Below are 23895 nucleotides of genomic sequence, written 5' to 3' on the forward strand. Positions count from 1 at the left end.
CTTTACTAATTTTGATGTGTTTGCTCATGAGTTTTTGAGAGAGTTGGAATAATGCTGTCAAAATTATTGGTTTGTTTATTTTTCCATTCTTTATGTCAATTTTGTTGTATAATTATAAAACTTTATAATTTCTTAATTAACTAAATTATTCAGCATTATTCAATGTCTATCGCTAGTAATGCTTTTTGGTTTGAAGTCTATTTTGACATTAATATTTTACCATTAATAGCAGTATTTGCATAGCTTATGTTTATTCATTTTTACTCATATATCTTTATATTTTTAACATTACCTTTGTAAATGACAAATAATTGAGAAAATTTTATACAGTTTTGCAATCTTTATATGCAATTTGAGTGTGGAGCATATTATTTACATTTAGACATATAATTTAATGACTTTTTAAAAAGTTATATCTATTTGTACAATTGTCCCCTTTTTTCTTGCTTTTTTATCTTCTTTTGAATTGATTATATTTATTTTATTTTTTGTTATAATGAACTGAAATTGATCCAGTCTCCTTACTAATATTTTAATAGCATTCTCATAAATTAATCCATGAAAAAATATAATTTTAATGCTATTTGGGACAATTTTATTTATTGTAAATAGTGTATATTATATAACAGTAACACTTGGCATATGTCTTTATTATTGTTGTTACGCAAAATCAATATTTATTTATACTTAGTGTTTTTCTTGCTCATCATTTCTTCATACATCTTCTAGCTTCCATCTAGAAAGCTTTGCCTTCTTGAGAAGATCCCATATTCTCTAATATTTTATTTAATGTATATGTATTGGTATATTTATTTATATGTATATTTATTTATATGTATATGTATACATTAAATAAAATATGTAATATTTTATTTAATGTATATGTATCAATTTTGGCCAGAAAAAGTCTTAATTCCATCCATATTTTCACAATATTTTAGTAGGAAAAATTTTAAAGAAGGAAAATCGAACCGATTCATAGTGAACAACCACATTTCTACTTCATAGATTCTGTCATTGTTAGGTTTACCACATTTACTTTTACACACACACACACACACACACACGTGTGTGTGTGTGTGTGTCTGTGTGTATGTATATATATATATATATATATATATATATATATATATATATATGTAATCCCAGCATTTTGGGAAGCTGAGGCTAGTGGATTGCCTGAGGTCAGCAGTTCCAGACCAGCCTGAACAACATGAAGAAACCCCATCTCTACTAAAAATACAAAAAATTAGCCAGGCGTGGTGGCACATGCCTGTAATACCAGTTACTCGGGAGGCTGAGGCAGGAGAATCTCTTGAACCTGGGAGGTGGAGGTTGCAGTGACCTGAGATCGCACCACTGAACTGTAGCCTGGGCAACAAGAGTGAAACTCTATCTCAAAAAAATAAATACAAAATATTCCATTAATAATTTTTAAAATTTTAATCATGCATTAAAATATGTACCAGTTTAAATAAAACATATTACTAAAATTAATCACAGCTACTTTTTCTTTTACTATTTAAAATGTGACTACAAAATTTATAATCCTCTATATGGGTTGCGTTTGTGAATCACATTATTTTTCTATTGGACAGAATTAATTTAGACTCCCGTGTTTCTATTAAAAGCCAAGTTCTGATTAAGGAAGTAAATTTATTGATCAGTCACATCTTGGTACTCATGAATTATCAAAATTTAAAATGCATTTTCTAAAGAGAAATTATTAAAAGAAAATCACAGTATGCTGAGAATAATTTGGGACATGAGTTATTTACACAGGATCTTGGGAGACCCACTGTGGTCCAATTCGTAGTGGGTCCAATGTTATTCAGCAAAGATTGCAATAATTGATTCACAGCATGTTAGATATGGAGAAGCCTACCTAAAAATTTTCAGATAAAAAAATAAGGCTTTGGCCGGGCGCGGTGGCTCAAGCCTGTAATCCCAGCACTTTGGGAGGCCGAGGCGGGTGGACCACGAGGTCGAGAGATCGAGACCATACATGGTGAAACCCCGTCTCTACTAAAAATACAAAAAATTAGCTGGGCATGGTGGCACATGCCTGTAATCCCAGCTACTCAGGAGGCTGAGGCAGGAGAATTGCTTGAACCCAGGAGGCGGAGGTTGCGGTGAGCCGAGATCGCGCCATTGCACTCCAGCCTGGGTAACAAGAGCGAAACTCCGTCTCAAAAAAAAAAAAAATAAATAAAAAAAAAATAAGGCTTTGAATATAATATTGTTTGCTGTTCAATTTTTTATCTCTTGCTTCCAATGTTTATTGCCATTTATTATCAGACATTCAAACTCATCTTTCAACTAATGGAAACTCAGTACTATAATCTGTCCTGATACGTTTATCCTTGACTCTGAAAAATGTTCAAACTAACATTTAAATTATGAGTTCTTACCAAAATAAAACCAGTTATAATGACAAACTTTTGTTACTCATCTCTCTTGTTTTAGCATACTCAGTGAAAACACAGGTGCCATCCCTGACTATCTATGTTGAATGCTCAGCATTATAAGATGATTGATTGGATTACATCTTAATATTAAAAATATAAGTCCAAGCTGCTCCGTATTAGTACTAATAAAAATTGAGTATGCTGTTTTATATTTTACAACCTGAAATGGCATTTTACATCTTAAAATAGATCAGTATAAATGAGACTCTAATTGCCTACAGACTGATATAAATAGAGTTAAAAGTGGCTTTAGGGAAAAGAGCTGTTAGGCTAGGACCCCAGATTCCTCACCTTTTAACGTACCAGTTTCATAAGGGTCATATGTTTGCCATAATTAAGGCAATTTTGCCTTTATTGTCAGGATGATTAACCAAATTCTTTTCTGTTTTTAACTTTTCTTTTAGGTTCAGGGGTAAATGGTCAGGTTTATTACAGAGGTAAATTGTGTGTCTTAGATAATCTGGTGTACAAACTATTTCATCACCCAGGCATTAAGCATATTACCTAACAGTTAGTTTTGCTATCCTCACCCTCTACTTCATGTAAGCGCCAGTGTCTGTTCTTCCCTTCTTTGTGTCCGTATGTACTTGAAGTTTAGCTTCCAATGATATGTGAGAACATGTGATATTTGTTTTTTATGTTCCTGTGTTAGTTCACTTAGGATAATGGCCTCCAGCTCCATCCGTGTTGCCAGAAAGAAAATGTCATCATTCTTTTTTATGGCTTTGTAGTATTCCACGCTATATACATACCATATTTTCTTTATCCAATCTAATGTTGATGGGCATTAAGGTTTATTCCATATTTTTGCTATTGTGAATAGTTCTGCAGTAAAAATAGGCATGCATATGCCTTTATGGTAGAGTGGCTTATATTTGGGTTATATACCCAGTAATGGGATTGCTGGGTAAAGTCTACATAATGTATTATTTTTACAATATATGCTGAATTGTATATCAGATGCAAGTTCTCCTTTGACCAACATAGGGAACTGGCAATTTTATTCTGTTTTATTTTACTTTATTTAGCAACTGTCTTTTACAGTATAGTCTGTTTTTATTCCTCTGGATTTTACTAATTTGTTGGAGACGGGAAGAAGAAAGAACTGAAGGCAGGTTTTTATTCCATGAGTCTAGAGTAAAAGATGGCATATTTACATGCCTACTCTAGGACATTCAGGGCCTGCTCAGCCTTTCAGTGGCAGGAGGAGGCAACCAAATGTGTCCCACTGCCACGTAGAATAGAAAGACCCAAAGCGAGTATTAAACAGAAGAAGGAGCTTTATTTTACCTGCTTCCTCCAATGATCAATGAAAACTCTAAATACTAATAACTGCAAATCATTCACCCACATCAAAAATGATCATTTGTAGGGCAAGGGTAGGGTGACATTGGCATTGTAATCAGTTTTCTAAAATCCATGAAAGTATGAGCTTTATTTTTTAAAGTTAATTAGAGAAAACATGCTCTTCACCACTGACTTGTTCAAGAACCAGGTGTAAGCTGGTGGGTGGGTGTGTCGTGTCCCCCACATCAAGAGCATTCATTTTGTATTAGAATTTAATTAAATTTGGACCAATGAAATGTAAGAGGTTTTCTTCTGAGCTTCTGAAATCTCTCTTCGCTGGTAATGTTGAGAATAACAAGAAGACGCACTCTTTGTCATTTAGATATGCCACCTGGGGTTTCTTCGCCAGTTTTGATGATCTGAGGTTAAGACCAGAAAGACTGAGATCTGAGATAGAAAAATGTGATTAAACGGAGCTTGAAATGTTCACTAATTAAGCCAACTGTAAAGGTGACTCCACCCATAGATTTCCATTCATAGTAATCCATATTATATTTATTATATTTTCTTCTTATGTAAAAGCAATTTTAATTGGCATTTCAATTCACTACAGCAAAAGGCAGCTTAATTTCTCCAAGGTTTGAGGGAACTCTCAGAGTGTAGGGCCATGCAAGGTGACCTATGAAGCTGACCTTAAATATCAAGTAAGTTCTTTCACTGCCAGAAAGTATATTGCTAGCTGTATTGCCTGGTCTGAACACGAATACCATACACTGAGTACAAGGTCACCAACAACCATCAAAACAGATAGAAGAGCAGTGAGAGTGAGGTCATGGTGCTATCTTCGTATTTATAGTGATTTTTTTATTGCTGTTGACATAGTTATGCTACCAGAATCCTTTTTATTTGAGGGCAGGAAAGGTAGCATGTGTTTTAGTAAATGAGACACAGCTATGCTTGGGTCTATTATTCTGTCTCCTGGGGCTCAAGAAGCTACTCAAGCTGTGCATTTGTGGTTTATCCCACCATCTGCTATTCAAATGTTTCCTATTAACCATGACCACCAGTGGTTTAACCTTTCAGTATCTTTCAAAAATTTCATTGACAGACCAAAAAAAAAAAAAAAAAGTAACTGGGATGGATGCACAAAATTCATCTGGAGGCCTGTATTGTTCAGCTAATAGATCTGTCATTAATTAAATGAGGGCGCAAGTTAGATACGTTGCATGGACAGATACATTTCTCTGTTCTGAATCTATCTACATTGTTAAAAGGCCACCAAATAGCTTCCACCGGTGGTATTTTATTACCAGCAAGCTGTAAAATTTAACAGCATAGCCAACATTGTCTGGTATCTACCTGTTAGGGAAGAAAGGGACAATGTGAAGGATTTAAAACTTAACCAACAAGACATCCTGAAGTAGGAAATGAGTACTTAGAGTGAGCCTTTGTTAGTTGGAATTAAAATCACAGCTGAACAAAATGACTTTCGCTTCATAAAAATAGTTGCTCGACATATTTCAAACCCAAATGCTTATTTCTTCCTTCATAAGAGCTCACATTTAATGTAAATTTGTTCCATGTTCTCTACTTCAGCTGAGGAAAAGAAGCTATTGTGTTACAAATCAAATCCCTTTACACAATATCTTTCTTTCACTCATTTGTAGAAAATGCAAAGGATATCAGAGTTGTCAGAATAAAAAATTCTTTTTTCTTAACAACAACACTCAAGAGCAGAGTTAAGGGCTGTAAAATAAACTTCAGAGGCTGAGAAGAGAAGGTCTAAATTGTTTGTCATCACTGTGTGAGAAAGATAAGACAGGTCAGGCCTGAACTGGGGTTGTATTATTTATGCAATACATTGTGCTTTTAAAGCCTTGGTAACTATTACATGTACTTAAAACTGTATCAAATTCTCCAGTCCTCTTTCACATTCATGCTATAGAAAATAGCACCTTTTAAAGAACAGTCTTTGAGAAAGCATGACTCTTGATTCTCAACAAATGGTTAGATCCCAATTTAATTCTAACAAAATAGGGCATTTAGAGAGCACAGGTAGCTGATACTTTGTAGTCAGTGTTACTGTGGTTACCAGATCCTCTGAGATAAAAGCTTGGTTTAACAGATTTGGACCCAGGGGCTAAGGATTTTGGAAATAAGTATGAATCCGAGGTATAGACCACATGGATGGGCTTGTCTGATCACAGATGCAGGGGAAAAACACGTAATTGAAACTGCAAGAACTATTAATAACTTGCTCATCTTCACTTTAATTGAGCCCCTTCCCTTGTTCATCTCCCATTCAGAAGCCAAATCTTTCTCTATAAATGGGAATCACATCATATCATTCCCCAACTTACAATCATTCAAATAGTTATTGTTAATTAAAATAAAATCTAAATTTCTTATGTCATCCTACAAATCCTGTAATGATCTCTCTTTTATGCACCCTCAAAATCAGCTCATGTAATTGATTTCTTCTCTCCTCCCATTTTCCCAGCCTTTGTCACTGAAATCCAGAAGCACAGATACATTTACAAATTGCTTATAATGTGATGAGCCACAAGTGGTTTTCATTGTATTAGCTCCCATTAATCCTCCCTCTGGTCCTCATGCGCTGATCATTTTTTGCATAGCTGAATTTTTCTCACCAATTATTTTAAAGAGACACTTCAGTGGGATTTCTCTGTCCTTGGTGACTAAAGCACCCTATCCTGTTTGATTTTGTCTCCTAGTGTCTTTGTGGCGGTTATCAAAATCTGTAATTGTTCAATTTTTTGTTTGTTTATAGTCAGTTTTTATCTTGGAATATGAGAACTTCAAAGAAATATTTTAGAAAACATGACAATTTAGAAAATTTTTACTTTTAAAAGAAGAAAATTACTTTTCCTAAAATTCAAGTGTTATTGATTTTAATATATTTTCAAATATTACAAAGTCATTGATATATTCTGTGAATTTTATTATAATACATCAAACATCTTACAAGTATAGTCTTACACTAAGTTGGCAATTCATAGCTTATACTGTTGTAAGTATTCTTAAATTTATAAAATCTAAATCTCTGATGAAAGTGAATGATTATCTTAGATACACTGGAAAAACTTTTAAATTAGTTTTCTTTGGTAGGCAATAAATATAAATAATTTGATAGATGGAGTTTTTGAATAGTTTTGAAAACTTCAAAAAGTATTGAAAGTTTCATATAAATACTTTTCCGGAATAAATTATGTGCATGGGAGTGGAAGATTGAAAAATTATTGGGCACAATTAGTAAATTAATTGGTCAATTAAGTCAATAATGGAGAGGATCTCCAAGTCTTATTAAACAAAACTAGAAAAATGACAGAGCAAAGGTCACATAAAAGCAACGAAAGCTGTTGGAGAGGACGTTTATCACCATATAACTCTTTATAGGAGTCAGCAGAGCCAAGAAAAACGAACTATATATTCCTGGAAATAGCTATGAATAAAATCACCTGAATGAGTTAATATAAAACTGATAGGAACATGCTCTCTGAGCTAGTGTTATTTCGAGTTAAATGAATGGATAGAAAGGAAGCCAGGAAGCTAAAACTTATTAGGGAGTTTTATTAACATCTGCCCAGGGAATTGATTAAGACTTTAGAAGTATCAAACCCAAATCAGCTAGTAGATTTTATTATTGGCTAAAAATAATAAGATTAAACAGGTCAATCAAAAGAGTAATAGGGAAATATCTCCTACAAAACTAATCTTCCCAGATATTACTTGTGTATACAACTATACACTCTACACAAATTTTAAAAACAACTTTTTTAAACACTTAATAAAGTGACAAAAACAGGTGTAAACTTGAGAAAAGTTACTACTCAAAATAGGAAAAAGGTGGGAAGTCATTGCTTCAATTTTTATGGCTTCCTGCTTGAGAGAAGACCCAAAATTAAGTAGAAACTGACAAGTATACTATCTTTAAAAGTCATAATGAAGAGATCAGGGTGAATACAGTAGCTAGAATGTAACAGTAAACATCCGGAATAGGATAAATACAAAGAGGAATATCTTCACATTTTAAAAACAAACTCTGCCCAAATCTCTGCATGACTCCTGAATTATTCAGGTGTTTAATAGAAGCTAAGGAGCCAAGCTAAGAGCAAAATATGTAAATAGCAGTTTTAACTGCTTCAAACCACAGAAGAGACTGAGGCTGAAGTTTGAGTTCAGTGAAACTCCGCCTCAAAAAAAAAAAAAAAAAAAAAAAAAAAACTTTAAAAATCAGTCAATTAATCAAATCAATACACTTCAAAAGCATATAATGGTATCTGAAATCTACCCAGTATGTTATTCACAATATACCAAATGCGTTTCAAAATTACCTAGCATGTAAATAAATAGGAAATTTCATTTCATGTATACTCAAAACAAAGAGCAATAAATTAAGATTAACACTCCTCAAAGGAGAATATTGAGTAGAAAAATAGAAACTAAGAAAAATTTGAGAGCTGTAGAGCTTAAAATCACTATATTTGAAACAACAACAACAAAATTTTTGAATGAGGTTACCACTCAGTTGGAAAGACAGACTAAAAAGTCTATAAATTTGCAGATAAACAAATCAAAATCATCCAATCTGAAAAATAGAAATTAAAAAGATTAGGAGAAAAAGTTGAAAAAGAGAACTTTGAGTTAATATCAAAGTTTCAGAAAAAGGAAAAAGATAATATGAGACATAAGAAAAGGAAAACTGAATGGCTGAAAATGTCTTCGAGTTGCTGAAAGACATACGTTTACATATTAAGTTTACTGAGTCCAGTGTTAGAAATTCCAAAATACACACAGGCCTGTGAGTGTGCGTGCACACACACACACACACACACACACACACACAAATAGGAACAGTGTAGGGAATGTAACTGTTCAAAACCAATGATAAAGAGGGCGATTTTCAAAGTAGCTGGAGAAAACTGACAAGCACATGAAATACAACAATATGTTTATCTTTAACTTCTCCTTAGAAACAATGAAGGCTAGAAGAGAGTTGGATTAGATCACTAAAATGCTACAAGAAAATCACCCCAGAATTCCATGTACAGCCAAAGTATTCTTTACAAATACAGATAAATAAAAGCTCAGGTATTCAAGGAAAGTATTTAAACAATTCAATGGTATTTTTTTTTTAGCAGATGTTGCTGATAAAATGAATATCCAATTAAAAAACTAAAGCTCCAATTCTATATAACAAGAATTTAATTCTAAATGATTAAATCTATCCATGTAAATGTTAAAATATGAAGCCAAAGAACATTTAGTGATTTCTTGAGATGTCTTCATAACTCAACGGTAAGCAAAGGTTTTCTTTGACAGGACATAGAAAGAAATAGCTATAATAGAAAAACATAATGTCGCTATATAATCAAGCACTTCCTAAGCAGTAGCAACTGCTGCATTAGTTACGTTAACTTACCAAATAGTCATAGATTTGGTCAGTAGGCAACAATAAACCCAGATGGATTTAGATAGTTTATTACTCTCAGCAGAACTGGCAACCTGAATTTCACATTTACATCAGTTCCCACTGTAGCCAAGTTCCATAGACTTGTCATAGAGGATGCTCCAGGTGAGCAGAGTCTATGTTGTAGCAAAGGATCGCTGCACTTAGGAATCCACCCAATCTTACAGGGAATGGCTGGCAAACCTGTTGTCCTGCCCTATGGAGATAGCGATTTACTTTACTATCCTCATCAGAAAACAAATCTTCCCCCTAATCTGGAATAAGACATTTCTTATTACCTTGTAAAATTTATCTGGGAAGTGGAGAGAGACTTTTTTTTTTTTTACTCATCTAGAATATGAAAAATGCTACAGCCTGCATTAGAGTAGCTTTGCAAACGTCACTGATGTTCAGAAATGCCAGATCCATGGAGAAAAGTCTCCAAACAGTGGGTAAACTGACCTTTTCAAAACTTGGAGATACATTCATCAGGAAGCATGGAGGAGAAATTGGATAGCCAAGGCATAGCCAGGGAGAAAATATTCATAAAATATATATTTACAAAGGATTTCTATTTAAGATATATAAAGAATTACAACTACCCAATAATAAAAGACTGACAACTGTTGTTGTTGTTTTTAATGTTTTTGCTCACTGAATCTTCCATCTCCCGGGTTCAAGCGATTCTCCTGCCTCAGCCTCCTGACTAGCTGGAACTACAAATGTATACCACCATGCCCAGCTAATTTTTGTATTTTCAGTAGAGACAGGGTTTCACCACGCTGGCCAGAATGGTCTAGATCTCTTGACCTCATGATCTGCCCACTTCGGCCTCCCAAAGTGCTGGGATTACAGGCATGAGCTACTGTGCTGGCTGACAACTGTACTTTTAATTTATATTTATGTATATCTTAAAGGGAGTGGTTAGGTTTACAGAGGATAGATTTTGGAACATTAGAGAGAGGTATTCAAACTTGCTGAGAAATAATGTCAAAAAAACTGGTTAAAACTGGTAATCAATTAATAAAAATATGTTATTACTCAAAGTGAATTTGATGACGAGTTCACTGCTGCCCATGTCCCCATTTGGGGACAGCAACGTGCAGTTACTTGGGTTATGTCAGGTGGATTGATCGGTGTTTTCATTAAGTGATATTGTGTGAAGAGTAAGCAGTTTTTTTCTGCATATTTGTCTGTCCCTCTATATAAAAAAGAATATCTACAATAAAAACAGACTCAAAGTCATAGACAAATTTCTTTTGGGAAAAAATATAGATTCTTGTTCAGTTACTGATTAGTATTTGCCCTTGGGTACCATGTAGATTTCTTTTTTCTGGTTCTTAATTTATTTACATAGATGATAAATTGTATTTAATCACTGCTAATGTGTTGCCAGCTACAGAATCTTCTGGCATTTCTATTAAATTGAGACAAAGAAAAAAAAAATTCCTAGATTCCACTTTAAATAATATTTGCAAAAAGCAATGACCATTACACCTACATAAAGTACTACCTGGAAGACGTTAGTTATTTCATAAAATTAGTTTCTTAGGTTATGTTCACATAAAAGAGTTCCTGAGACAGGATCTGAATGCCTGTAGTTTATTTGGTAGATATTCCAGAAAGCAAAAATGAGGGAGTAGGGAGAATGAAAAAGGGAAGCAAGAAAAGTCAATAAAGGGTATGCTCATTAGAACAGGCTACCACTGAGGGCAGCTAGCCCTTACCTGGGAAGTTCTGAGTAACCTAGTGTAGTGAGGTCTTAAAATTTCCCATGAGATCACGTTCTTAATTGGTTGATAGCTTCTTTTTGTGAATATTAAATCCCAGGAACTTCTGAGCTTTCCTAAGGGAAGACTGGAAGAGCTCCCAGGGAGGCTGAAGAAAATCTCTGTGTAAGGTTACGGTGAGATTCAGGTCCTTGAAGGAGGAAGCCATCAGGGTGAATAAGACTGATCCCTCTCAGGAAACAGAGGAGGGGCAGAGAGAAAGCAAAACTACAACTTAATTCAATTTCAAAATACAAACATATAAGTATATATATGTATATATATACTTGTAGTGTGTCTTGTGTGGGCATACACTATACAGATACCCATAGTAAAATGATATTTATATGATTACAGAGATTGACACAATATGATGCACACCTCACAGATGTTCATTAGCCTTTCTTCCAATTGCTCATATTTATTAATCATGGGGTCTGTGGATAAGAACTGAACAGAAACTTTCTGAGGTTTCAGGGATTATCATTAATTTACCAGAGAGAGTCAACTTTTCAAACTCTGAATTTTATTATTTAAACCTTTAAGCTACTCACATTAATTTCAATAGACATAAATGTGTCTCTATAGTTTTTTTTTTTTTTTTTTACTTTTTAGTATTTTTAGGCAAACTCTGAGTTTTTGTATCTCTGAAAATCTGACCATGTGATATAACTATTCAAAAGACACACATGTTAGTACAAATAACCTAAACTCTAATAATGATTTACATTAGATGTCAAACACCAAAGGAAAATATTTTAGCAACCTCACAAAGTAAGAAATGTGGATATTACATAACTCATTTTCTCTAGGAACTCTGATACTCTAGATTCACAAATACTTTTAAATTTATAATTTTATATTTAGCCAATTCGAAAAAAAATGTTTAAACTGTCCTCATGTTTTAGAGTGCTTTCCCAATGGAGTATTTTAAGAACAAAAATTCATCACTCCAAAACAAAGCTCATCTGGAAAAAAATTTAAAGACTAACAGAAGTGGGGAACTAAAGTGTCATATGTTATAACATTTTTTGAGGATAATTATAGGACATATGGTGAAATATATCCCTTTATTTAAAATTAAATTTTAAAAAAATGAATGCTGTCAAATATATTCAACTGTCATATGAATATCCATTATGTAATAAGTCACCGGAGGTCGGCTTTTGAAGATGTTACTATAAAGCTCTTACTAAAAAAAAAAAAAGAAAGAAAGAAAAGAAATAGAGAAAGCATCATGCCCCTAAGCAGATACCATAAATCAAATTCAGGTTGAGGTTTCTTAATATTATGAAATGACTGTACTGAGAATGGAAATATATTTCATAGATGATGAGAGCCAGAAGAAACCATAGAGGCCACTTAATCCAGTTATTTTCATCAGCTTGTACTCTTTTCAAGCTTCAGAAATCTTTGGATAAACTCCAACATAAAAATCAGATCAATGCACTGCCTCCCCTCCCCACGTGAGGGCCCCTATATCACCACTCTGGATCCTTTTGAGCTCTGCAAAGCACAGACTGAAAATCAAAGACCTTGTCTTGCTGTTATTTTCCAGATGGCAAAACTAGTGTATTACAAAGATTGATTTGTTTTTTGAAGTTGGTAGCTTGAGGTATGTTGGAGATGGGTCTAGAAGCTAGGTCTCTTGATTAGTTCCTGTCTGCTGGGAATACCATATCCCTCATTTCAAAAGAGAGCCTGCTACAAGTAATAGCTACCCACATCAAGTAGATGTGAACATACTATACAAATAAATTCAAATTGTTCTTTAACCTGGTGTCCTTTATTGAGATGGAGTTCTTGTGCAGCATAGAAAGATGTTGTCTGCGTGGTACTAGACGTCTCAGGGTAATCTCCCATGCACATAGAAATCAAAACAATTCATATTATTTCAAGCAGGTACATTGGCTTCCCAAGTGGGTGCAAACAATATTCACAGTCTATAAAAACTTTCCAGAAACCTAGAAATGCTTTCCATTTCTAGAGGTTTCTTTCATTATGCCCGTTCATCACACTTTCTAGAGTGATTGGGGTGTAGCGCCGTAACAATCATTTGGTAGATTACTCTTAAATATTACAGTTTTTAGAGAACAGGGTAAAGGTCATGTTAAAAGAGAAAATTTCTTTTCAACATTGTTAAAATCATGTGGCATTGTTTAGGAAAGAAGGTGCATATTGATAATTTTAATACTATTATTTTGTTATTCGTATTTTAATGTTATAAAATGTGAAGGTCCTATCAACTACTCCTCTTGGAAAACATTCTCAAATGTATAAAACGATTATGAGATGCCCATATCAAAAAACAGAGCAACTCCATCAGACCTTGAATTTGCAGTGCTACAGAATGCACTATTGTTTTTTCAAATTTTCATTTTACTTTAGTCTCAGGGGTACCTCTGCAGTTTTGTTGCAGGCTATGTCGCACGGCGCTGAAGTTTGGGCTTCTCTTAATCCTGTCACCCAGATACTGAACATGGTACTCATGAGGAAGTTTTTCGGCCCTTGCCCCCTTTCCTCTTTCCTCCTTTTGCAATTCCCAGTATCCACTGTTCCTGTCTTTATGTCCATGTCAGTCCAAGATTGAGTTCTGATATATAAATGACAATACTCAGAATTTTGCTTTCTGTTTCTGCATCAGTTAACTTAGGACAGCAGCTGTACCCATGTTGCTACAAAGAGCACAACTTTGTTTCTTCAAATAGCTGTGTTGTATTCCACCGTGTATATGTACCCCGTTTTCTTTATTCAGCCCACCGTTAGTGGACACCTGGGTTGGTTTCATGATTTTGTTATTGTGAATAGCCCATACATTAATGTTAGTCTCAATTTTGCTATTAAGAAAAAGAATTTTATTGAAAATCTTAGTTCAAAATTCAACTTTCAAAGGTGAAAATTTCTATTATATCAAAAAACATAATTTGGCTGAACATTTCTACCAAGCATTCCTCTTCATACCATAAATTAACATGAACAATGAAAATTTGTTTGTTAGAAATCATTAATATTATAAGGTTGGTTATTTCCCTCAACTCAAAATTGTTTATATTGTATGATTTTTTTATATAAGCTTTAGAAAAAAACAAATAGGAAGATGATAAGCTATTCATAGATGACACTAGTAATGTGTTATTAAGGTTAAATTGCAGAAAATTTTCCTATTATTATATAGACTTTTAAATTCAAGACATTTTGGTGCAAGAAGAAATACTCCTTTTCTTCATTGTTTGACACTCAATCGATTCATTTTATAAAATTGTTTAAGAAGTATTTCTCCTAAAATTTGAATATATTATATAAATAATAAAGCAGAGAAGAATTCTTTACAACTGTTATTACTATGTACTGCTGTTATTTTACTACAATTGTTATTTTATGTTGAGTTGGTACAAAAGTAATTGTGGTTTTTGCTATTAAAAGTACTCCCCTGACTGATTCAATATGATCTAGAGATACATTTATTTAAGTACCTTTAGAGAGTTATCATCTGCTCCCATCCAAGTATTAACGAGGCCAAACTTGCTTATCTTTTGAGATCAGGCAAGATTTGGCATGTTCAGGGTGCTATGACCATGGACTCTAGAGTTACAATCTTTGAGCAAAGCCAAAAGTAAAGCAGGAATACAGTCTCAGCCTCAGTTGGCCAATATAGCCTCTTTTTCTTCTGTCTGTACATACTTCACTCTCATGTGTTTATGTCTCTTAAGAAATGAAAGATAAAATCCATGTTGTTATCTTTGTGAATGTCAGCATCTGCTGACCAATTATTAAAAAGCTCTTTTTCTGGTTATTTTTTGGGACCACTGTTACTGTTTTATTCTCTTTTCCATTTTTATCTTCTATTTAAGAACAGTTTGGTTTAATCATAGTTTTTGGTATTTCTCTTTTTCAATTTCCCAAAGAGAGAATGGTCAACAGTGAAAACAATCACATCTGCTTACAGGCACTCTTCTTTCTTATTCTAAACGTATTTTGTCATTAAAAATTTGTGATTTCAAAATCATAATTGTTTCTCTTAATTATAATTATAATTTTGATTGTGATTTCTTTTTAATTTGGCCAGTGGGAAATCCTAGCTCTTTTACGTTTTAAGATTGTTCCTCAAATTTCTGAAATTATTTACTATCTCAATATATTACAAATCAATGATGATTTAATTTTTGTTATGAAATATAAAATAAACTGCTGTCTAAGGACCTATCATTTCCTGTTACAATACAGAACCTTATTTGTGTTCTAAAGTCACAGGTTAGAAAGTGGGTGGTAAATATATTGAGCCACATTTAGTGAAGAAATGGAAACAATATTAATTTTAAGGTCAAATATTAACATGACTGATTATTCTTGATTTATTTAAACAATGACCAATTATTTACATCAACATATTTCTGTGTTCTAAAGACACAGGTTAGAAAGTGGGTGGTGAATATTTTGGGCTTATATATAGTTTTTACATAACTTATATAAGTTTAATTTTATACTCATCAAAATTATAAGTGGAACCCCTTCTCTTATAAACTGTAGCATATTCAGCATCCACATATGTATAATCAATTTATTAACAGTCATTCATTTCATCTTTTTCCTAGAATTATAATAGGCTGTTATGATGTGAATGTTTGTAGTTCCTGAAAATGTGTATGTTAAAGCCTAATTTCCGTATGTGATATTATCAAGGGTAGGATCTTTGGAAGGAGATCATATCATGAGGATGCAGCTCTCAGGACTGGGATTAGTGCCCTTATAAAAGAGGTCCAAGGGGTTCATTGGTATTTTTTACAATGAGAGGACATAAGAAGTTGCCATTTATGAGGAACTGGCACTCACTAGATGCTGAATCTGCTGGCACTTTTATCTCAGACGTTCCAGCCCATGTGATTAATAAATATTTGTTGTTTATAAGCCACCAGATTTACAGTTTTTTATTATACTAGTGCAAAAGGGCTAAGGCATAGCCAATAAAAGCAAATTCTTTTTTTTTTTTTTTTTTTTTTTTTTTTGAGACGGAGTTTCACCATGTTAGTCAGGCTGGTCTTGAACTCCTGACTTCAGGTGATCCGCCCGCCTTGGCCTCCCAAAGTGCTGGGATTACAAGCATGAGCTACTGCGCCCGGCCGCAAATTCTTATATAGTGCTAAATAGGTACTCATCACTGGTTTAAGTACTTCAATAATTTCTATTAACTATCTCAAAAAATATATGTACACATTTTTTATTTCAAGAAACTAAAGCACTAAGAGATTAATCTGTTTTCCCAATTCACACACATACTAAAAATCCCAATTGGATCCAGGATTTGGACCCAGTGATCATGCCCTTAACTAATATACTTCAGTAATTTCAGCTATTGAACCAGAAACTTAAAGACCTGAGCTAACATTTTTATAATGGTTATGCATTTATAAATTTATTTAATTATATATTATCAAACTAATGGGAGAAAAAATAAAATAAAATTATCAGTAATAGTTTTGATAATTTTTTGTCATTTGACCACTTCTACATTTAGTGTGATTTTAAAAAATCAAGAAGTTTTCTACCAGGTAGACATGTAACATGAGGGAGACAAAATCTCAAATACATACACAATCCTCAAATGTTTATACAATTGTTTTTAATTTTTTTTATATTTCATTTTCTTCTTACCCTTTTTAAAAATGTGTTAAAAGTAATTATTAGCCCTTTTAAGTTATATTTTTATTTTTATTTTTTGCAACATATTTCTGCTTAATTTCTGCTTCAAAAAAGCAAGCTGTTTTTAACTGATATTGCCAATATTCAATATACAATAAGTTAAGGGTGAAGGGTAAACTTGATGGAAACTTGGGTGTAGAAAGGTCTTGCCACTTTTAAATATTAGATAATTTGACTTCTAGTAAAACTGTCACCTCTACTTCTAACCTATTATATTTTTGTCTATTTGTTTGTAATAAATTGCACAGTTCTTTGAAGGACTTATTTTTCAGTAATCCCTCTTAGAGTGATAGTTACTGGTGCTATAAAATATCATTTTACTTCTGTAAAATATATCTAAAATAAATACCTTCAGAAGCATAACATGCCATAATGAGATACATTGAAACTGCATTTTTAGTGCTGACTTTTGGATATGCTCTTGCATTCTAGATCTGAATTGAAAATATAAATAGCGTCTCAAGAATTGTGTATTTCAAATTAGACTACTGCAGTGCATGTGTCTGAATTTTCTGCCCAAAACTTCACTTGCTGCAGCTTGATTAAATATATTTGTCCTTCATTTTGTCCGGGCCACCTTATATTCATTACTGAGAACTTCTCAGTATTTATTTAAATGTTCAAAAATAAGTTTACAAGCTTCTATGTGTCTTGGCTTCTATAAAATTTATGTTTTCACATTAGAAACTGTAAATTTAATTTAAGCTAAAAATGAAAACTCTCATACTAAATGAGAAAAAAAATCCTCTAAAGAATTTAGATATTTTTTCCTAACATCAATAATGTTACCTAAAAAAAAAAAATGTTCAACAGTGTTTTTACTTCAAAATTATGGTATACACTATAAATATGCAAAATCTTTCTTTGTGATATAAAATCATTTTGTGAAATTCAGCAAGGTAGAGTTTAATGGTGATAGATCAACATGTTTTGGTAGGAAGATAAAAATATTTGTTTAATTTCTGTAAATCAGAAATTAATCAAATATGTCATTTTTTCCCGCTAAAATATTTTGGGCTCATTCAATACATTTTGACTCAGTCATTTTCCTGTATTATTTACCTGAAACATTTACTTAAATAATTAAATGAGTCAAGAAATCTCTTTAAATGAATCTTAAGGTTTTGCCATAGGGGGAGATTCCACGAAAGTCTTGGTCCAGAACATTTAAAGACCCGATATTCATAATTTTATTTTCATAGTTCTTACTTCATCATTGGTAGCTGATGAAGAAACTCACTGTAAGATTAAGTACTGCTGCAAATTGTTATTTACAGATATTCTGCACAATAAACAATATTGCCTTTAATATATGTCTCCAGAATACTTCCCATCTACTCTATTTCCAAACTGCAAGTCGTAGCTCAATAATGATTTGTGAAATCAACTTATAACACAGGCATAAAGTAAAATATGTTGGTAAAGTTTTGGAATTTATGCAATGAAGTATGGATATATGTTGTTTACGAATATTTTCATTTGTGTCCATATGTGTTTCTGTGTGCTTATTGGAATACTGAGTCTTTATGCCTAATTAGTAAGATAAGTTGTGGCCAAAGTGTTCCAAAAAATACAACTATCTTAACTGAAAATGTACCTAATAAGCTAATTTTCTTAAAACTGGAGTTTAAAAAATAGTAGTTTGCAAAACAATGTGAGATTTTTACCTTCGTGTTCTCCCTTCTGTTTTTCTCTTCTTGCATTCTCATTTATTTCCTGTTTTCCCCTTCACAGTAGTATTTTACATTTTTGCTTCCTAATATTTATCGGAATACTACATTATTTCTTTTTTTTAAGTATGCCTGTGCCAAGTCTATACAAGCCTCTATGACTTGACACATGCACACTTAAAAGAAATAATGTAGTAAAACTTCGGAAATGCAAGGAGAAATACAAGACGACTTTCAACTGTAAGAACTTGAGAATTTACTGGAGAAAACTGAAAAGTAAATAGAAAAGTATTTCTCAACTAGTGGCATCATTAGAACTCACTGGAGCTGAGAACAAATGAAAAAGAAATGATAGGAGTGCACTTTTAAAAATAATTTAAGAGTAAAGAAATGTCACCTGGAACTAGAAAAATGGTTCAATGACAGGCAAAGATAAAAACATTATGAGGTTAATTGAAACTTGATAAATAGGGGGGGAAAGCAATAATAGTACCTGGGCTTTCAGTATTTAGGGTTTAAATGGCATCCAAATGGCCTGTCTAGTTCTGTGTTACCTGTCTCAGAGGAAATTCTTTCAGCTATATTGCTAATCTAGAAAACAGAAAATCTTATTCTTGCTACATGATTTACACTGTATGAGAAACAATCTTTTGTGCTACTTTCCCATTTCTCTCTGTCGGCAACTGAACTATAAAATCTTGTGACTACTTTTGTGATGTGAATTCAGAGATGTCCTACATTTAGTTCTTCCTTCGGGAAAATCTCTGTACAGTCCCTTAGGAATCCTAAAACTACCTAACATCTACAAGATGTAATTTTTTTCCACAAACTTTTTTTTTTTTAGTTCTTAACAATTCTTAGTGCACTCTGATTCATCTCTATAAATGATCAAACTTAAGGAAATATATTCTCACATGTTTCTTACCATATGCACTTCAGAACTCCATTTGCTTTTATGAATTCATCAAAAAGTGTCTCCAAAATAATGACAGAATTAGGGATAATTCTTTCATTTTGCAAAATGTAAGGAACACCAATGCTATACCCTGGCACTGAGGATGCAATGATAAAAAAAAAAAAAATAACATAATCCTTGCCTTTGTGGAGTTAACAGTGTAGCTGGAGACAAATACTGCATAGGGGTTGAGGGAGATAAGACTGTCAAAGATCAGTTCTACTTTGGGCTTATGCAAATCTGTGGGAACCATTATAAAGGACCCTGGTGAATAACCGGTTTGAGGTCAAACAGCACAAATTGGTGTGAGAATATTGAATTTGAGATGTGTTTAAAACTTCTTAATGGAAATGTTATATAGGCAATTGAACATATTGTGTGAAGCTAAGATGGAAAGCCAGGACTGAAGATTAAGAAAAAAAAAAGGTAACTCCTTGGTCTGTTGAAGCATCATCATGTAATATTTCCAAATGATAAAACCATGGAATGGAAGAAGAAAAGGTCTTCAATGTATGTTGAATTGAGCAAGCACATATTTTCAATTCGCATCTTAAATTATTCTAGAACACAGTCTAAATGCTATTTTTTTGAGCCATTGATTCATTGGGAGAACTAGGTAAATTAATTGTTTTATGCCCCAGTTTCATCATTTGTAACAAAAAGCATAAACAAAACACTAAACTGATTATTGACCAATGTATATTACAGAAGCATCATAATTAAAATGGATGATATTGTCAGGGACCTAATACTGAACACTTCTTTCATCACCACTTAGTTCAGAACTATGGCAGATTAAAGAAGGCTGCAAATGTCCCTTTCTATCAAGGGTAGAGGATCTATGTCTCCTCTGCTGGTATTTGAATGGACTTCTGGGACTACCTGGCCAACAGCATACATTTGAATACCTCCTCTGCCAATTTCTGAGTTCAGTCCTTAAGAAACAGATGGCTTCCACCTCCAGTCTTGAAGCACTTGTGCTTGGAATCTAGCCACCATGATTTGAGGAATACCAAGTACCACAGTGTGAGGAATCCCAGAGACACCCCCCTGAAGAGGAACCAGCCAGCAATCGCAGCTGAGTTCCCAGCTGACAGCCAGTGCCACATGACGGAAGACAGTACACCATTTTTCTAGTATGTCCTCCAGGTTCAGTTGAACTACCCAACCTCGTGCTTTGTGGAGCTGTGTTGAGCCACCTCCACCGAACTCTGCCCAAATTACAGATTCAGGAGCAAGATTGGTTGTTTAGTAAAGTTTTCACTTTAAAAGCTTAAAACTTAGTTTAAGTATTAGTTTTAAGATTTAAATCTAGAAGTGATTTGTTACATAGCACTAGACATCTAGAAAGACAATACGTGGAAATCAAAATAAAATCCTTATAGTTACTAAAGCTGCATCAGAGAATATAGTTTGGGCAGGCTTCGTAATTACAGTATTTTCTCAATGTCTAAACTTTGGAACAGTCTGAAGAAAAGTTTGGATTATCATGGCAGATATTTACATTTAGAATCACTGACTCCTGATGCTCCAGAAAAGTGGAGGAAAGTCGAGAATAAATAACCCCTGTAAGAATCGCTTTAAAAAGACACAGGGACAGATGAAAGGCTCTCCCTGAAATCTCACAATTTACAGAAGCTGTGTTTAGTTTAAAATAATCAAACTAGAAAACAATACTTTATATAACAGACTGGCAGAGGAATATGTTTATTGTATCGTTAAGTTCTTTAGGTTTTATTTTCATAGGCTTAAATATTTAAGAATAGGCATGATTTTGCTTTTACTTTACTTATTTTTTTTGTTCATAATTATGTTCTATTGAAGCAAAAGCCAAAACATGTTCTAGACAATGGAAGTTGGGAACAGAGAATAAGTAAAAGGAAAAGCTCTGTGTGTGTGTGTGTGTGTGTGTGTGTGTGTGTGTGTGTGTGTGTGCTTGCGTGCATGTGTTATCTGTATATAGTAAAATATTTGAAGACAAAATTTTACAAAGATCACATGCTTGCAATTAAACTTTTGAGTTAGTAATATGTGTTGAAGGTTCTTCACTGGATACTTTTCATGTTTCTTCAGGGACGTAAACTAAAATTTATTTCTACATAATGCTTCTGCAGTTAGTTATATCTCCTAACATATAAGCAGGTATGCATATATATATTTTTTACATGTCTTCTATTTTCAGTGAGACTAATCTATAACTATGACTACTCTCTTTCACTGCATATAAGGCAATGTAGAAACTTATTTTGCATATGTTTGTTATTTACATATTATTGTGTAGCAATGTGCACTTTCGATATGCTACCTCCAAAAAGAGATTTATTAAAAAATATGTTTTCCTTCACCACAATTATGTAAGAAATATTTTTCAAGAGGCACATTAGAGCAGTAATATTTAACCCAGGCTGACACATCCTTCATAATTACCTTTGTTCTATTACAGCACCTTACAAATTTAATTAATTCACACTATTTTAATACCAAAATATGGAATAGAAAAATCACTGAGCACCAAATAAATTAAGCTGCTGTCAGTCTTGTTATCAGAATCAATCAAATCACACACCTTTATTCAAACATATGAACATTATCTCTTTTGGAAAATGTAAACTAAAATAGAACACGAGAAGACATGAGCTCACCCCAGTGACCTCTCTTGAGTCATTTCACCTTGTTGAAACATAAATCTTAGCAAATGACAGCTAATCATATATATCAAGATAAATAATTCATCCTTCATTATAACTCAAAACATTTAAAACAAAATAAATGAATTATGAGCAGTTACTGACAGCATTATGTTTTTAGTGAGAGCTACCAGTTTTTCCTTCATTATGAAATTTCAGAGACAAATGCTTTGAAAATATTTTATGGTGTTTTTTATATAAATTATCCATGTTTAAATATTAAATCTTGTATAACATCCTAGCTAGAAAAAAAGGTCAGAATGATGACCTTGGCATAAATTAAAATTTATTTCTTTCAAAATTGTCCTACCACATTTTTCTTTTCCATTTAAAAGCTTATATTTAAGAAAGAAGGCTGATATCAGAATATATATTTAATGATTGAGAACTATTGTGTCATATGAACATTGCATTGATCTTGCTAACTTTACACTTGTATTTAACTCCTCAGAATTGAGATATTGACTGATCTTTGTAATCCCTGATCCTTTAAGAAGAAAATGAAAATGTTTAAATCCAAGTTAACATTGCTTTACATTAGAGGCATGTTAAAAAAAAACAGACTGGTCCCTCTGAAGTTTACCAATATTTTGTCATTTTACACTTACAATATTGTTTTTGGGTTATGGGAGATATTTTCCCAAAAATACAAAGTAGATTTCTAAGCTAGCCCACAAAACTATTTAACAATAATGAAAATAAATTAACAATATGAATCTGGAATACTCTGTCTTGAGAACAGGCAAATGAAATGAGAGGGATAAAAAAAAAGATATTTTGCTAGTATTCCTAGGGTTCTGTCTGAGTCTACCTGAATTTCTCAATCTGATACACAAGCTCTCAGATGTGCTTATGGCTCAAAACATTACAGCTACGCTGATGAGCCTTAAATCTACATCTACCAAAGCAAATTTACAAAGTATTAACATTAATGCAAAAATTATTGGAAATTTCTAAACGCCTCTGGGTTACTTGCATTTTAGGGATATTTATTAACACAAATTACTATTTCATTAGTTGAATTTACAGAGGAGTAAATAACATTTAGTAGTTTAAAGTCTGGTTGCTTTGGCTTTCTTTTTTCCTCCTAGTTCCCTAATAAAACTTTACCTAGTTTCTTACCTTTAATTTTTAAGACATAGACATTCATGTGCCATGTTTGTTGTTGTTGTTTTAAAGGTCTTTGACTGGAAACAGGCTGAGCGAGACAAAGCAGATCAGATGGGATCAGACTTCCCCCGAACCTCTCACTTTCTCTTTCTTTCTCTTTCTCATTCTCTCTCATACACATATGCTGACACACACATACCAACACATACATACACCCAATATGTACATGTGTGTTTCATAAGTCAGAGCTCCCTGTACTCTGCAGTTCTCAAAATGGATAATTTCAAGATGATTCTCTTCTCTGTCTACACTTGCCGCCCAATAAGATCTGGTCCACTACTGTGGCTTAAATGCCACCAGGTGCTGAAGATTCAGTTTTGTCTTTAGAACCTTTTTGGTCTTTGAATTTCAGTCTTGTATAGCTAATGGGCTATTAAACATCTCTATACATAGATATATAATCACATCACAATTTTAATATGTCCCGAACAAATCATTGATTTTTTTTCTCATATGTACTTATACCTCAGTGTTGCCTAGCTATTCAGTTGCTTATCCTGGAAATACTAAAATCATCCTAATTTTTTTCCCAAATAAACTAAACTAATACATTAGTCAATCCTATCAGTTGTACTTACAAAACATTTCTGGAAACCAACCACTTACCAGCATCACCACCCATCATCTCCAAACCGCCATGACCTCTCTCATAGAATCCAGAATGATACCTTTAAAAGGGACATCATTTTCTTCACCTTCCTCTCATAAAAAGCTATATTCCA

This window comes from Saimiri boliviensis, chromosome 13, assembly GCF_048565385.1.
Source record: "Saimiri boliviensis isolate mSaiBol1 chromosome 13, mSaiBol1.pri, whole genome shotgun sequence".
NCBI classification, from domain to species: Eukaryota; Metazoa; Chordata; class Mammalia; order Primates; family Cebidae; genus Saimiri; species Saimiri boliviensis.